The sequence below is a fragment of the Telmatherina bonti genome (genome assembly GCF_933228915.1).
Source record: "Telmatherina bonti genome assembly, chromosome: 2".
NCBI classification, from domain to species: Eukaryota; Metazoa; Chordata; class Actinopteri; order Atheriniformes; family Telmatherinidae; genus Telmatherina; species Telmatherina bonti.
Window position 1 is genome coordinate 42689725 of NC_136620.1, and position 17904 is coordinate 42707628.

The window sequence follows — 17904 nt, forward strand, 5'->3', positions numbered from 1 at the left end:
GTCAAAAGTGTTGTTTTTTGCTCACACACCCAGAACTCTGGCTTGGTAGACACCACATGGCCCAAATTCACTCAGGCATCACAAAACATGTTGGTGAAGAGATCTGGTAAAGGACGTTGCTCTACGCTGCACGGCGTGCCCGTGACGCCATGGCGAAGTTCCATGCGGCGGCGTGACATCATAAATCACTATAAAATTGTCAATTTTGATCTGATCACCCTAAAACTTATAGGGATTAATAAGGGATCAGTCCTGAACAGATTAATGTGACCACTGCTGGTCTAGACTTAAGCCCCGCCCACTTACAACAGGAAGTGGTTTTTTCCACGTTTGAGGGTCATGCTTCTAAGCATATGGTCCAAAACAGTTGAGCCTCCTCCAAAACATGTCAAACCCTTTCATGATGCCACAATAAAAATCTCAAGTCGCTACGCTAAACGGGACATGGCGAATGGCGGTCCAACGCCATGAAACAGGAAGTACCTGTGACCAAGCCATGGAACCTTGGACCGCCACCAAACTTGCCATGACTGATGACAGTCAGGTCCTGAACTAAGCCCCATTGAAACATAATGGAATAAAGGGAGCATGTCTCCATAGCGCCCCCTACAAAATTTCAATCAATCAGCCCCGCCCACTACATTGCCCGACATGGATAAAATTCAGCACAGTTGGAGAACCTGCCAGTACCTTCAAAAAAGTCTCTTGGACATATGGGCTAAATTCAACAGGAAGTCGGCCATTTTGAAAAAGGTGCCATTTTTGGGGTCATTTCTTTGCCATGCATTTTAAACAACTCCTCCTACGGATATTGTCCAACTGACACCCAACTTGCACAGGATGCTCAGGAGGCATGTGTGATTTAAAGTTGTGTTATTTCTTCTAATAGAAGATTTAGTTTAGGAGGGGCGGCCCTTCAAAGTTTTATGTCTCATTAACAAAGACTTATTGATAAAACTCCCACATAAAACAACATATCAGCACAGGAATCACCACATTTGATGCCAGTCCCATGATGAACAAAATATACAATGCAATAATATGACTATGAACTAGCACCACCCCTTGGCAACAACAAGTGTCTGATATCGTGAACCAGGAAGTACCTGTAACAAAGCCATGAAACCTTTGATCTTCACCATACTTGCCATGAGTCATGACAGTTATGTCCTTAATAGAGTAAAATTATAATATAGTGGAAAAGAAAGTAAATGGCTCCATAGCGCCCCCTACAATATTTCAATCAATCAGCCCCGCCCACTACATTGACTGACATGGATAAAATTCAGCACACTGATAGACCATTCCAGCACCTTCAAAAAAGTCTCTTGGACACATGGGCTAAATCAAACAGGGAGTCGGCCATTTTGAAAAAGATGTCATTTTTGGCGTCATTTCTGTCATTTTCTTTGTCATGCATTTTGAGAAGTTCCTTCTAAGAATTTTGTCCAACTTTAACCCAAATGAGTTAGGATGCTCAAGAGGCATGTGTGATTAAAAGTTGTGCTATTTCTTTTAATAGGGGATATCATTTAGGAGAGGCGGGGCAGCAAAGCAGATGTGATGCAACGAAAAGGAAAACTGACATAACTCCCACAAAAAACAACCAACCTGCACCAAATTCACTACAGATGATGCCAGTCATATCCTTTACATTCCTGCATGTCAATAATTAGATTATAAATTAGCCCCGCCCCTTGGTGACAGGAAGTGACCCTTCATAAGGCCTAAATGGCCTGAAGTGCAGTCTGGCTGCACTTTAGATAGAGAGAGGCATGGGAAGGATGTTGGCAGGGGAGGCGGTGGCATTATGCCGAGCGGCGCCATGGTGCGAGGGCCTATATCACCGCTTGCGGTTTTAATTATTATTATTATTTTTATTCGGACACTTCGCGTGCTTTTTTGGAGGCCTGAACGTGCTCGAAAACTCACCAAATTTTGCGTACCCCCCCAAGGGAATACGAAAAATTTGATATTTTGAGGTGCTCCAGAATGTTTCGGCGAAACTGAACGAGAGCGCCACCTATTTTAGGTGCCCCGCCACTGCATGTCGTTAATCTTTATGAAAATTCATACACATGATCTACATGCAAGGGCGAACAAAAAATCCTCTTAATGTCATGGTGAAATGTCGACAGGAAGGCGGCCATTTTAGGTCAAAGTCAATATTTTGGCGTTTTAGCACCTCGCATTTTAACGAACTCGTCCTAGAGCTTTTATCCCACTGAGCCACAAATTGCTCAGGATGTTCAGGAGGCATGTGTGATTAAATGTTGTGTTATTTCTTCTAATAGGAGACTTAGTTTACGAGGGGCGGGGCCTCAAAGTTTGATGTCTCGCCATGAAAAATTAAACGGATATAACTCCCACATAAAGCAACATTTCTGCACCACATTTGCTAGATATGGTGGCAGTCCCCTCCTACAGAGTTCTATATGTCAATATTTTGATTATGAAATAGCCACGCCCCCTGGAGGTCAAAAGTGTTGTTTTTTGCTCACACACCCAGAACTCTGGCTTGGTAGACACCACATGGCCCAAATTCACTCAGGCATCACAAAACATGTTGGTGAAGAGATCTGGTAAAGGACGTTGCTCTACGCTGCACGGCGTGCCCGTGACGCCATGGCGAAGTTCCATGCGGCGGCGTGACATCATAAATCACTATAAAATTGTCAATTTTGATCTGATCACCCTAAAACTTATAGGGATTAATAAGGGATCAGTCCTGAACAGATTAATGTGACCATTGCTGGTGTAGACCTAAGCCCCGCCCACTTAAAACAGGAAGTGGTTTTTTCCACGTTTGAGGGTCATGCTTCTAAGCAAATGGTCCCAAACACTTGAGACTCCTCCAAAACATGTCAAACCCTTTCATGATGCCACAATAAAAACCTCAAGTCGCTACGCTAAACGGGACATGGCGAATGGCGGTCCAACGCCATGAAACAGGAAGTACCTGTGACCAAGCCATGGAACCTTGGACCGCAACCATACTTGCCATGACTGATGACAGTAAGGCCCTGAACTAAGCCCCATTGAAACATAATGGAATACACGGAGCATGTCTCCATAGCGCCCCCTACAAAATTTCAATCAATCAGCCCCGCCCACTACATGGACCGACATGGATAAAATTCAGCACAGTTGGAGAACCTTCCAGTACCTTCAAAAAAGTCTCTTGGACATATGGGCTAAATTCAACAGGAAGTCGGCCATTTTGAAAAAGGTGCCATTTTTGGGGTCATTTCTTTGCCATGCATTTTAAACAACTCCTCCTAGGGATATTGTCCAACTGACACCCAACTTGCACAGGATGCTCAGGAGGCATGTGTGATTTAAAGTTGTGTTATTTCTTCTAATAGAAGATTTAGTTTAGGAGGGGCAGGCCCTCAAAGTTTGATGTCTTATTAACAAAGACTTATTGCTAAAACTCCCACATAAAACAACATATCAGCACAGGAATCGCCACATTTGATGCCAGTCCCATGATGAACAAAATCTGCAATGCAATAATGGGACTATGAATTAGCCCCACCCCTTGGCAACAACATGTGTCTGATATCATGAACCAGGAAGTACCTGTAACAAAGCCATGAAATTGTTGATCTTCACCATACTTGCCATGACTTATGACAGTTATGTCCTTAATAGAGTAAAATTAAAATATAGTGGAGAAGATAGTAAATGGCTCCATAGCGCCCCCTACAATATTTTAATTAATTAGCCCCGCCCACTACATTGACTGACATGGATATGATTCGGAAAACTTGTAGACCCTCCCAGTACCTTCAAAAAAGTCTCTTGGACATATGGGCTAAATCCAACAGGAAGTCGGCCATTTTGAAAAGAGTGCCATTTTTGGGGTCATTTCTGTCATTTTCTTTGCCATGCATTTTGAGGAACTTCTCCTAAGAATTTTGTCCAACTTTAACCCAAATGAGTCAGGATGCTCAAGCTGCATATCTGATTAAAAGTTGTGTTATTTCTTTTAATAGGGGATATCATTTAGGAGAGGCGGGGCAGCAAAGCAGATGTGATGCAATGAAAAGGAAAACTGACATAACTCCCACAAAAAACAACCAACCATATTTATAGACATGTATGTACAGATGAACATGCAGGTCCATCTGAAGGAATTATTAATTATGTGAATCAGTTTCATATGTGTTTTCTTGTTTAGAAGCAGACTGATTGCTCTTTGATTTATAGACATTTGTTCGGATTCTTGGATAGAGTGGTATTGGATCAGCTCTGTTGATGGATTGATTAAAACATCCAGTGCGGCTAATACTTACAACAATAAGTTACTGAAAACTATATTTATGTAAATGATGTTAACAGTTTTTAACAAATGTCACAGGCATGTTAATAAGCATAATGAATTAAAACTAAACTTGAAGCATTTATGTATTATTCCTCCCTGTTGCTCTTTGTCTGTACTGTGGGGGATTACATGAAAAAGAAAAAATCTGAGGCTTTGGTTCTGAGAATGAGCAGCTAATTCTTGTTTTGAATAAAGTAAAAATAATGTAACATCTATTTATGGAAAACTGGTGGGATTTTTTTTTCAATTTCATTAAACACTGTGGCATATTTGATCCACTTTTAGATTATTTTTTTCAATTTATTGAAGCCAGAGTATGTAAGATTTCAAAGCGATTCTTTCCAACACTAGGTGGCAAACACCATGTAGTGAGCAAAACCACACAACTGCTACCTCTACAAACCACCACAGGGCGGAAGTAGTGAGCTAAACTTGCTCCTCACCCCTCCCATCCTCTAAATACAGCGGAACCGTCACCGTCCACAAGACTCAAAGTTTATTTACAAACTGTGTGATAACATCCAGTATTTCAGCTACACATGAACCGGTAAGTAACTGTTAACACAACAGGCTCTTCGTCATGCTGAAAATGATACTCTCTTATGGTGTTTTTTTTGCAAAGTAGTACGTAAAAATGACAATATCGCGTATGGAATAAACGGTGGTACTAAGAAGAGGCTAAGCTACGTGCTAAGCTAGCTATAGTTAGGCTAATTCTAACTTTACTAATATTTCTGCATATATTCAGCTGATGTTAGACTGAATCAGCCTAACACAGGCAGTCAGACACTGACATAATGCAGAATTTACATGTTTGAATGTTGTTACAGCGATGATCCGTGTACACACTTGTTTTCAGTGATGAATATGACATGTTAAGGTTGCCAGGAAGGCCGAGGCAGGGCTGGTGGACGGTCCGAGGACAAGCGGGTCAGTCTGAGGAAGACGAGCTGCAGCTTCCAGAGATGTGACTGGCTAGCTGTAGTACAGGTAAAATGCAGTTTCATGTTCACTGTTTTGTCTCAAGATATTACTGATAAAAAACATTTATTACAGGAATTCCACAGTATTCCAATAACCAACAATGGTAAACGAGGCTGAAGTTAGCTTCCGATTCGCAATATGTGTAAAGGGCAATTCCACTGAATTTTTCGGAAACACCACATTAGACCAGGTCCTGACAAAAAACTACAACACTTGGACTCTTAAAACCTGGGTTAAAATATTCCACATACTATGCAGATTCAATAAAACATAGTGTCTGATTTGTGAAATCTTTATTCTATTTGTGAAAATGCAAATAAGGGTCATTTCATGACTTTTTTGGCATCTGGACCACATTACATCAGGTCCTGACAAAAAACTAAAACACTTAGACTCTTCAAATGTGGGCTAAAATATTCCACATACTATACCAGTTTTTTGTCAGTACCTGGTCTAATGTGGTGGTGTTTCCAAAAAATTCAGTGTAATTGCCCTTTACACATATTGCAGCCATAAGCTGCGGATCGGAAGCTAACTTCAGCCTCGTCAATGGTAACTGTTTTATGTATTATTTGTTGTTGTAACATAAATGTAATTTTATATTTGAGCTTGTTACCTACTGCTCTGTCTTCCATATGTTAATTGTTGCTTTGGCATCCAGACATTAGTTTTAGATATTACAGTAATATATTAAGTTAGTCTCTGAACAAAGTTGGTAGACACAGACCTTCACTAAAAAATCTGATCTTTCACTTTTCACTTTGTTTTCCATCAGTTAGTAAAATGTGGCTCTATTTATCTAACCAATCTTTTGTATAATTTTGCAGAGACGTCTTGATGACATAAATGTGAAGGACCTAAGAAGACTCACATCCCAGCTCCTCAGAAGGAAACAAGGCTTGATTCCCAGTTGCTGTGTGGCTACTGAAGAGCAGTTTCCTGATCTGCACAGACACAACATTGGTTTTATTTTTGGTGTTTGATTCTTTTTTTTTCTTCTAGTAAACCACAATTTAATAGCATTTCTGTGGAATCTATTGTTTACATGTTCGTTGATTGTATTGTTTCTTACTTATAACTTTGTGTTACTAATTAAGTAATTTGAGCTACTTTGTACACTTTGAAGCGTTTTTAAAATAAAGAAATTTAAATGCTTTTCCCCATTTATTCAATACATTCAAGTCATCTAAATAACTGCAGTAGGATGTGATCATACAGGAACAAGATAAAAGTTTATTACAATTTATGACTGTAATAAATACAGATCTAACAGTGTATAAACACACCACAAATCCCACAGAGAAAAGTCTATGATCCACAAACAGAAGACACAACTATATACAAAAGATGTGAAGTTTAGATTCCACAATAGAAGGTCAATAATTCCTGTTCATGTTTTATGTGTTGCACCCTCGCTGCTGACTTCATACACATTTGTAAACTTTTTTGTTCATTACACTTATGGAAATAATTATAAGATGCAGTGGCCCAAATTCACTCAGGCATCACAAAACATGTTGGTGAAGAGATCTGGTAAAGGACGTTGCTCTACGCTGCACGGCGTGCCCGTGACGCCATGGCAAAGTTCCATGCGGCGGCGTGACATCATAAATCACTATAAAATTGTCAATTTTGATCTGATCACCCTAAAACTTATAGGGATTAATAAGGGATCAGTCCTGAACAGATTAATGTGACCATTGCTGGTCTAGACCTAAGCCCCGCCCACTTACAACAGGAAGTGGTTTTTTCCACGTTTGAGGGTCATGCTTCTAAGCAAATGGTCCAAAACACTTGAGCCTCCTCCAAAACATGTCAAACCCTTTCATGATGCCACAATAAAAACCTCAAGTCGCTACGCTAAACGGGACATGGCGAATAGCGGTCCAACGCCATGAAACAGGAAGTACCTGTGACCAAGCCATGGAACCTTGGACCACCACCAAACTTGTCATGACTGATGACAGTAAGGCCCTGAACTAAGCCCCATTGAAACATTATGGAATAAATGGAGCATGTCTCCATAGCGCCTCCTACAAAATTTCAATCAATCAGCCCCGCCCACTACATTGACTGACATGGATATGATTCGGGAAACTTGTAGACCCTCCCAGTACCTTCAAAAAAGTCTCTTGGACATATGGGCTAAATCAAACAGGAAGTCGGCCATTTTGAAAAAGGTGTCATTTTTGGGGCAATTTCTGTAATTTTCTTTGTCATGCATTTCTAGAAGTTCCTTCTAAGAATTTTGTCCAACTGTAACCCAAATGAGTCAGGATGCTCAAGAGACATGTGTGATTAAAAGTTGTGCTATTTCTTTTAATAGGGGATATCGTTTAGGAGAGGCGGGGCAGCAAAGCAGATCGTGATGCAATGAAAAAGAAAACTGACATAACTCCCACAAAAAACAACCAACCTGCACCAAATTTGCTACAGATGATGCCAGTCATATCCTTCACATTTCTGTATGTCAATAATTAGATTATAAATTAGCCCCGCCCCTTGGTGACAGGAAGTGACACTTCATAAGGCCTAAATGGCCTGAAGTGCAGTCTGGCTGCACTTTAGATTGAGAGAGGCATGGGAAGGATGTTGGCAGGGGAGGCGGTGGCATTATGCCGAGCGGCGCCATGGTGCGAGGGCCTATATCACCGCTTGCGGTTTTAATTATTAGGCCCGAGCACCTTGGCGGTGCGAAGGCCTATTGTAATTGCAGCGTTTATTATTATTATTATTATTATTAGGCCCGAGCACCTTGGCGGTGCGAAGGCCTATTGTAATTGCAGTGTTTATTATTATTATTATTATTATTATTATTTTTATTCGGACACTTCGCGTGCTTTTTTGGAGGCCTGAACGTGCTCGAAAACTCACCAAATTTTGCGTACCCCCCCAAGGGAATACGAAAAATTTGATATTTTGAGGTGCTCCAGAATGTTTGGGCGAAGCTGAATGAGAGCGCCACCTATTTTAGGTGCCCCGCCACTGCATGTCGTCAATCTTTATGAAACTTAATACACATGATCTACATGCTAGGGTGAACAAAAAATCCTCTTAATGTCATGGTGAAATGTCGACAAGAAGGCGGCCATTTTAGGTCAAAGTCAATATTTTGGCGTTTTAGCACCTCGCATTTTAACGAACTCGTCCTAGAGCTTTTATCCCACTGAGCCACAAATTGCTCAGGATGTTCAGGAGGCATGTGTGATTAAATGTTGTGTTATTTCTTCTAATAGGAGACTTAGTTTACGAGGGGCGGGGCCTCAAAGTTTGATGTCTCGCCATGAAAAATTAAACGGATATAACTCCCACATAAAGCAACATTTCTGCAACAAATTTGCTAGATATGATGGCAGTCCCCTCCTACAGAGTTCTATATGCCAATATTTTGATTATGAAATAGCCACGCCCCCTTGAGGTCAAAAGTGTTGTTTTTTGCTCACACACCCATAACTCTGGCTTGGTGGACACCACATGGCCCAAATTCACTCAGGCATCACAAAACATGTTGGTGAAGAGATCTGATAAAGGACGTTGCTCTACGCCGCACGGCGTGCCCGTGACGCCATGGCAAAGTTCCATGCGGCGGCGTGACATCATAAATCACTATAAAATTGTCAATTTTGATCTGATCACCCTAAAACTTATAGGGATTAATAAGGGATCAGTCCTGAACAGATTAATGTGACCATTGCTGGTCTAGACCTAAGCCCCGCCCACTTACTACAGGAAGTGGTTTTTTCCACGTTTGAGGGTCATGCTTCTAAGCAAATGGTCCCAAACACTTGAGACTCCTCCAAAACATGTCAAACCCTTTCATGATGCCACAATAAAAACCTCAAGTCGCTACGCTAAACGGGACATGGCGAATGGCGGTCCAACGCCATGAAACAGGAAGTACCTGTGACCAAGCCATGGAACCTTGGACCGCCACCATACTTGTCATGACTGATGACAGTAAGGCCCTGAACTAAGCCCCATTGAAACATTATGGAATAAATGGAGCATGTCTCCATAGCGCCCCCTACAAAATTTCAATCAATCAGCCCCGCCCACTACATGGACCGACATGGATAAAATTCAGCACAGTTGGAGAACCTTCCAGTACCTTCAAAAAAGTCTCTTGGACATATGGGCTAAATTCAACAGGAAGTCGGCCATTTTGAAAAAGGTGCCATTTTTGGGGTCATTTCTTTGCCATGCATTTTAAACAACTCCTAGGGATATTGTCCAACTGACGCCCAACTTGCACAGGATGCTCAGGAGGCATGTGTGATGTAAAGTTGTGTTATTTCTTCTAATAGAAGATTTAGTTTAGGAGGGGCGGGCCCTCAAAGTTTGATGTCTCATTAACAAAGACTTATTGCTAAAACTCCCACATAAAACAACATATCAGCACAGGAATCGACATATTTGATGCCAGTCCCATGATGAACAAAATCTACAATGCAATAATACGACTATGAATTAGCCCCACCCCTTGGCAACAACAAGTGTCTGATATCATGAACCAGGAAGTACCTGTAACAAAGCCATGAAATTGTTGATCTTCACCATACTTGCCATGAGTCATGACAGTTATGTCCTTAATAGAGTAAAATTACAATATAGTGGAGAAGATAGTAAATGGCTCCATAGCGCCCCCTACAATATTTCAATCAATCAGCCCCGCCCACTACATTGACTGACATGGATAAAATTCAACACACTTGTAGACTCTTCGAACACCTTCAAAAAAGTCTCTTGGACATATGGGCTAAATCAAACAGGAAGTCGGCCATGTTGAAAAAGGTGTCATTTTTGGGGTCATTTCTGTCATTTTCTTTGCCATGCATTTTGATAAGTTCCTTCTAAGAATTTTGTCCAACTTTAACCCAAATGAGTCGGGATGCTCAAGAGGCATGTGTGATTAAAAACTGTGCTATTTCTTTTAATAGGGGATATCATTTAGGAGAGGCGGGGCAGCAAAGCAGATGTGATGCAATGAAAAGGAAAACTGAAATAACTCCCACAAAAAACAACCAACCTGCACCAAATTTGCTACAGATGATGCCAGTCATATTCTTCACATTTGTGCATGTCAATAATTAGATTATAAATTAGCCCCGCCCCTTGGTGACAGGAAGTGACCCTTCATAAGGCCTAAATGGCCTGAAGTGCAGTCTGGCTGCACTTTAGGTTGAGAGAGGCATGGGAAGGATGTTGGCAGGGGAGGCGGTGGCATTCTGCCGAGCGGCGCCATGGTGCGAGGGCCTATATCACCGCTTGCGGTTTTAATTATTATTATTATTATTATTCTCCTAATAAATGAATTGCTTTTTTGGAGGCCTGAACATGCTCAAAAACTCACCAAATTTTGCGTACCCCCCCAAGGGAATGCGAAAAATTTGATATTTTGAGGTGCTCCAGAATGTTTGGGCGAAACTGAATGAGAGCGCCACCTATTTTAGGTGCCCCGCCACTGCATGTCATTAATCTTTATGAAAATTCATACACATGATCTACATGCTAGGGCGAACAAAAAATCCTCTTAACGTCATGGTGAAATGTCGACAGGAAGGCGGCCATTTTAGGTCAAAGTCAATATTTTGGCGTTTTAGCACCTCGCATTTTAACGAACTCGTCCTAGAGCTTTTATCCCACTGAGCCACAAATTGCTCAGGATGTTCAGGAGGCATGTGTGATTAAATGTTGTGTTATTTCTTCTAATAGGAGACTTAGTTTACGAGGGGCGGGGCCTCAAAGTTTGATGTCTCGCCAGGAAAAATTAAACGGATATAACTCCCCCATAAAGCAACATTTCTGCACCAAATTTGCTAGATATGATGGCAGTCCCCTCCTACAGAGTTCTATATGTCAATATTTTGATTATGAAATAGCCACGCCCCCTGGAGGTCAAAAGTGTTGTTTTTTGCTCACACACCCATAACTCTGGCTTGGTGGACACCACATGGCCCAAATTCACTCAGGCATCACAAAACATGTTGGTGAAGAGATCTTATAAAGGACGTTGCTCTACGCTGCACGGCGTGCCCGTGACGCCATGGCGAAGTTCCATGCGGCGGCGTGACATCATAAATCACTATAAAATTGTCAATTTTGATCTGATCACCCTAAAACTTATAGGGATTAATAAGGGATCAGTCCTGAACAGATTACTGTGACCATTGCTGGTGTAGACCTAAACTCCACCCACTTACAACAGGAAGTGGTTTTTTCCACGTTTGAGGGTCATGCTTCTAAGCAAATGGTCCAAAACACTTGAGCCTCCTCCAAAACATGTCAAACCCTTTCATGATGCCACAATAAAAACCTCAAGTTGCTACGCTAAACGGGACATGGCGAATGGCGGTCCAACGCCATGAAACAGGAAGTACCTGTGACCAAGCCATGGAACCTTGGACCGCCACCAAACTTGCCATGACTGATGACAGTAAGGCCCTGAACTAAGCCCCATTGAAACATTATGGAATACATGGAGCATGTCTCCATAGCGCCCCCTACAAAATTTCAATCAATCAGCCCCGCCCACTACATGGACCGACATGGATAAAATTGAGCACAGTTGGAGAACCTTCCAGTACCTTCAAAAAAGTCTCTTGGACATATGGGCTGAATCCAACAGGAAGTCGGACATTTTGAAAAAGGTGCCATTTTTGGGGTCATTTCTTTGCCATGCATTTTAAACAACTCCTCCTAGGGCTATTGTCCAACTGACACCCAACTTGCACAGGATGCTCAGGAGGCATGTGTGATTTAAAGTTGTGCTATTTCTTCTAATAGAAGATTTAGTTTAGGAGGGGCGGGCCTTCAAAGTTTTATGTCTTATTAACAAAGACTTATTGCTAAAACTCCCACATAAAACAACATATCAGCACAGGAATCGCCACATTTGATGCCAGTCCCATGATGAAAAAAATATTCAATGCAATAATGGGACTATGAATTAGCCCCACCCCTTGGCAACAAGAAGTGTCTGATATCGTGAACCAGGAAGTACCTGTAACAAAGCCATGAAACCTTTGATCTTCACCATACTTGCCATGACTTATGACAGTAAAGTCCTTAATAGAGTAAAATTACAATATAGTGGAGAAGATAGTAAATGGCTCCATAGCGCCCCCTACAATATTTTAATTAATTAGCCCCGCCCACTACATTGACTGACATGGTTATGATTCGGGAAACTTGTAGACGCTCGCAGTACCTTCAAAAAAGTCTCTTGGACATATGGGCTAAATCAAACAGGGAGTCGGCCATTTTGAAAAAGGTGCCATTTTTGGGGTCATTTCTGTCATTTTCTTTGCCATGCATTTTGAGGAACTTCTCCTAAGAATTTTGTCCAACTTTAACCCAAATGAGTCAGGATGCTCAAGAGGCATGTGTGATTAGAAGTTGTGCTATTTCTTTTAATAGGGGATATCATTTAGGAGAGGCGGGGCAGCAAAGCAGATGTGATGCAACAAAAAGAAAAACTGACATAAATCCCCCAAAAAACAACCAACCTGCACCAAATTTGCTACAGATGATGTCAGTCATATCCTTCACATTTGTGCATGTCAATAATTAGATGATAAGTTAGCCCCGCCCCTTGGTGACAGGAAGTGACCCTTCATAAAACCTAAATGGTCTGAAGTGCAGTCTGGCTGCACTTTAGGTTGAGAGAGGCATGGGAAGGATGTTGCCAGGGGAGGCGGTGGCATTATGCCGAGCGGCGCCATGGTGCGAGGGCCTATATCACCGCCTGCGGTTTTAATTATTATTATTATTATTATTTTTATTCGGACACTTCGCGTGCTTTTTTGGAGGCCTGAACGTGCTCGAAAACTCACCAAATTTTGCGTACCCCCCCAAGGGAATACGAAAAATTTGATATTTTGAGGTGCTCCAGAATGTTTGGGCGAAACTGAACGTGAGCGCCACCTATTTTAGGTGCCCCGCCACTGCATGTTGTTAATCTTTATGAAAATTCATACACATGATCTACATGGTAGGGCGAACAAAAAATCCTCTTAATGTCATGGTGAAATGTCAACAGGAAGGCGGCCATTTTAGGTCAAAGTCAATATTTTGGCGTTTTAGCACCTCGCATTTTAACGAACTCGTCCTAGAGCTTTTATCCCACTGAGCCACAAATTGCTGAGGATGTTCAGGAGGCATGTGTGATTAAATGTTGTGTTATTTCTTCTAATAGGAGACTTAGTTTACGAGGGGCGGGACCTCAAAGTTTGATGTCTCGCCATGAAAAATTAAACAGCTATAACTCCCACATAAAGCAACATTTCTGCACCAAATTTGCTAGATATGATGGCAGTCCCCTCCTACAGAGTTCTATATGTCAATATTTTGATTATGAAATAGCCACGCCCCCTGGAGGTCAAAAGTGTTGTTTTTTGCTCACACACCCATAACTCTGGCTTGGTGGACACCACATGGCCCAAATTCACTCAGGCATCACAAAACATGTTGGTGAAGAGATCTGATAAAGGACGTTGCTCTACGCTGCACGGCGTGCCCGTGACGCCATGGCGAAGTTCCATGCGGCGGCGTGACATCATAAATCACTATAAAATTGTCAATTTTGATCTGATCACCCTAAAACTTATAGGGATTAATAAGGGATCAATCCTGAACAGATTACTGTGACCATTGCTGGTGTAGACCTAAGCTCCGCCCACTTACAACAGGAAGTGGTTTTTTCCACGTTTGAGGGTCATGCTTCTAAGCAAATGGTCCCAAACACTTGAGACTCCTCCAAAACATGTCAAACCCTTTCATGATGCCACAATAAAAACCTCAAGTCGCTACGCTAAACGGGACATGGCGAATGGCGGTCCAACGCCATGAAACAGGAAGTACCATTGACCAAGCCATGGAACCTTGGACCGCCACCAAACTTGCCGTGACTGATGACAGTAAGGCCCTGAACTAAGCCCCATTGAAACATAATGGAATAAATGGAGCATGTCTCCATAGCGCCCCCTACAAAATTTCAATCAATCAGCCCCGCCCACTACATGGACCGACATGGATAAAATTCAGCACAGTTGGAGAAACTTCCAGTACCTTCAAAAAAGTCTCTTGGACATATGGGCTAAATTCAACAGGAAGTCGGCCATTTTGAAAAAGGTGCCATTTTTGGGGTCATTTCTTTGCCATGCATTTTAAACAACTCCTCCTAGGGATATTGTCCAACTGACACCCAACTTGCACAGGATGCTCAGGAGGCATGTGTGATTTAAAGTTGTGTTATTTCTTCTAATAGAAGATTTAGTTTAGGAGGGGCGGGCCCTCAAAGTTTGATGTCTCATTTACAAAGACTTATTGCTAAAACTCCCACATAAAACAACATATCAGCACAGGAATCGCCACATTTGATGCCAGTCCCATGATGAACAAAATCTGCAATGCAATAATATGACTCTGAACTAGCCCCACCCCTTGGCAACAACAAGTGTCTGATATCATGAACCAGGAAGTACCTGTAACAAAGCCACGAAATTGTTGATCTTCACCATACTTGCCATGAGTCATGACAGTTATGTCCTTAATAGAGTAAAATTACAATATAGTGGAAAAGATAGTAAGTGGCTCCATAGCGCCCCCTACAATATTTCAATCAATCAGCCCCGCCCACTACATTGACTGACAAGGATATGATTCGGCACAGTTGTAGAACCTTCCAGTACCTTCAAAAAAGTCTCTTGGACATATGGGCTAAATCCAACAGGAAGTCGGCCATTTTGAAAAAGGTGCCATTTTCGGGGTCATTTCTGTCATTTGCTTTGCCATGCATTTTGAGGAAGTCCTGCTAAGAATTTTATCTAACTTTAACGAAAATGATTCAGGATGCTCAAGAGGCATGTGTGATTAAAAGTTGGGTTATTTCTTTTAATAGGGGATATCGTTTAGGAGAGGCGGGGCAGCAAAGCAGATGTGATGCAATTAAAAGTAAAACTGACATAACTCCCACAAAAAACAACCAACCTGCACCAAATTTGCTACAGATGATGTCAGTCATATCCTTCACATTTGTGCATGTCAATAATTAGATGATAAGTTAGCCCCGCCCCTTGGTGACAGCAAGTGACCCTTAATAAGGCCTAAATGGCCTGAAGTGCAGTCTGGCTACACTTTAGGTTGAGAGAGACATGGGAAGGATGTTGGCAGGGGAGGCGGTGGCATTATGCCGAGTGGCGCCATGGTGCGAGGGCCTATATCACCGCTTGCGGTTTTAATTATTATTATTATTCTCCTAATAAATGAATTGCTTTTTTGGAGGCCTGAACATGCTCGAAAACTCACCAAATTTTGCGTACCCCCCCAAGGGAATGCGAAAAATTTGATATTTTGAGGTGCTCCAGAATGTTTGGGCAAAACTGAATGAGAGCGCCACCTATTTTAGGTGACCCGCCACTGCATGTCGTTAATCTTTATGAAAATTCATACACATGATCTACATGCTAGGGCGAACAAAAAATCCTCTTAATGTCATGGTGAAATGTCGACAGGAAGGCGGCCATTTTAGGTCAAAATCAATATTTTGGCGTTTTAGCGCCTCGCATTTTAACGAACTCGTCCTAGGGCTTTTATCCCACTGAGCCACAAATTGCTCAGGATGTTCAGGAGGCATGTGTGATTAAATGTTGTGTTATTTCTTCTAATAGGAGACTTAGTTTACGAGGGGCGGGGCCTCAAAGTTTGATGTCTCGCCAGGAAAAATTAAACGGATATAACTCCCACATAAAGCAACATTTCTGCACCAAATTTGCTAGATATGATGGCAGTCCCCTCCTACAGAGTTCTATATGTCAATATTTTGATTATGAAATAGCCACGCCCCCTGGAGGTCAAAAGTGTTGTTTTTTGCTCACACACCCATAACTCTGGCTTGGTGGACACCACATGGCCCAAATTCACTCAGGCATCACAAAACATGTTGGTGAAGAGATCTTATAAAGGACGTTGCTCTACGCTGCACGGCGTGCCCGTGACGCCATGGCGAAGTTCCATGCGGCGGCGTGACATCATAAATCACTATAAAATTGTCAATTTTGATCTGATCACCCTAAAACTTATAGGGATTAATAAGGGATCAGTCCTGAACAGATTAATGTGACCATTACTGGTCTAGACCTAAGCCCCGCCCACTTACAACAGGAAGTGGTTTTTTCCACGTTTGAGGGTCATGCTTCTAAGGAAATGGTCCAAAACACTTGAGCCTCCTCCAAAACATGTCAAACCCTTTCATGATGCCACAATAAAAACCTCAAGTCGCTACGCTAAACGGGACATGGCGAATGGCGGTCCAACGCCATGAAACAGGAAGTACCTGTGACCAAGCCATGGAACCTTGGACCGCCACCAAACTTGCCATGACTGATGACAGTAAGGCCCTGAACTAAGCCCCATTGAAACATTATGGAATAAATGGAGCATGTCTCCATAGCGCCCCCTACAAAATTTCAATCAATCAGCCCCGCCCACTACATGGACCGACATGGATAAAATTCAGCACAGTTGGAGAACCTGCCAGTACCTTCAAAAAAGTCTCTTGGACATATGGGCTAAATCCAACAGGAAGTCGGCCATTTTGAAAAAGGTGCCATTTTTGGGGTCATTTCTTTGCCATGCATTTTAAACAACTCCTCCTAGGGATATTGTCCAACTGACACCCAACTTGCACAGGATCCTCAGGAGGCATGTGTGATTTAAAGTTGTGTTATTTCTTCTAATAGAAGATTTAGTTTAGGAGGGGCGGGCCCTCAAAGTTTTATGTCTCATTAACAAAGACTTATTGCCAAAACTCCCATATAAAACAACATATCAGCACAGGAATCGACACATTTGATGCCAGTCCCATGATAAACAAAATCTACGATGCAATGATATGACTCTGAACTAGCTCCACCCCTTGGCAACAACAAGTGTCTGATACCGTGAACCAGGAAGTACCTGTAACAAAGCCATGAAACCTTTGATCTTCACCATACTTGCCATGAGTCATGACAGTTATGTCCTTAATAGAGTAAAATTACAATATAGTGGAAAAGATAGTAAATGGCTCCATAGCGCCCCCTCCAATATTTCAATCAATCAGCCCCGCCCACTACATTGATCGACATGGATCAAATTCAGCACACTTGTAGCCCCTTCCAGTACCTTCAAAAAAGTCTCTTGGACATATGGGCTAAATCAAACAGGAAGTCGGCCATGTTGAAAAAGGTGCCATTTTTGGGGTCATTTCTGTCATTTTCTTTGCCATGCATTTTGAGAAGGTCCTCCAAAGAATTTTCTCCAACTGTAACCCAAATGAGTCAGGATGCTCAAGCTGCATATCTGATTAAAAGTTGTGTTATTTCTTTTAATAGGGGATATCGTTTAGGAGAGGCGGGGCAGCGAAGCAGATGTGATGCAATGAAAAGGAAAACTGACATAACTCCCACAAAAAACAACCAACCATATTTATAGACATGTATGTACAGATGAACATGCAGGTCCATCTGAAGGAATTATTAATTATGTGAATCAGTTTCATATGTGTTTTATTGTTTAGAAGCAGACTGATTGCTCTTTGATTTATAGACATTTGT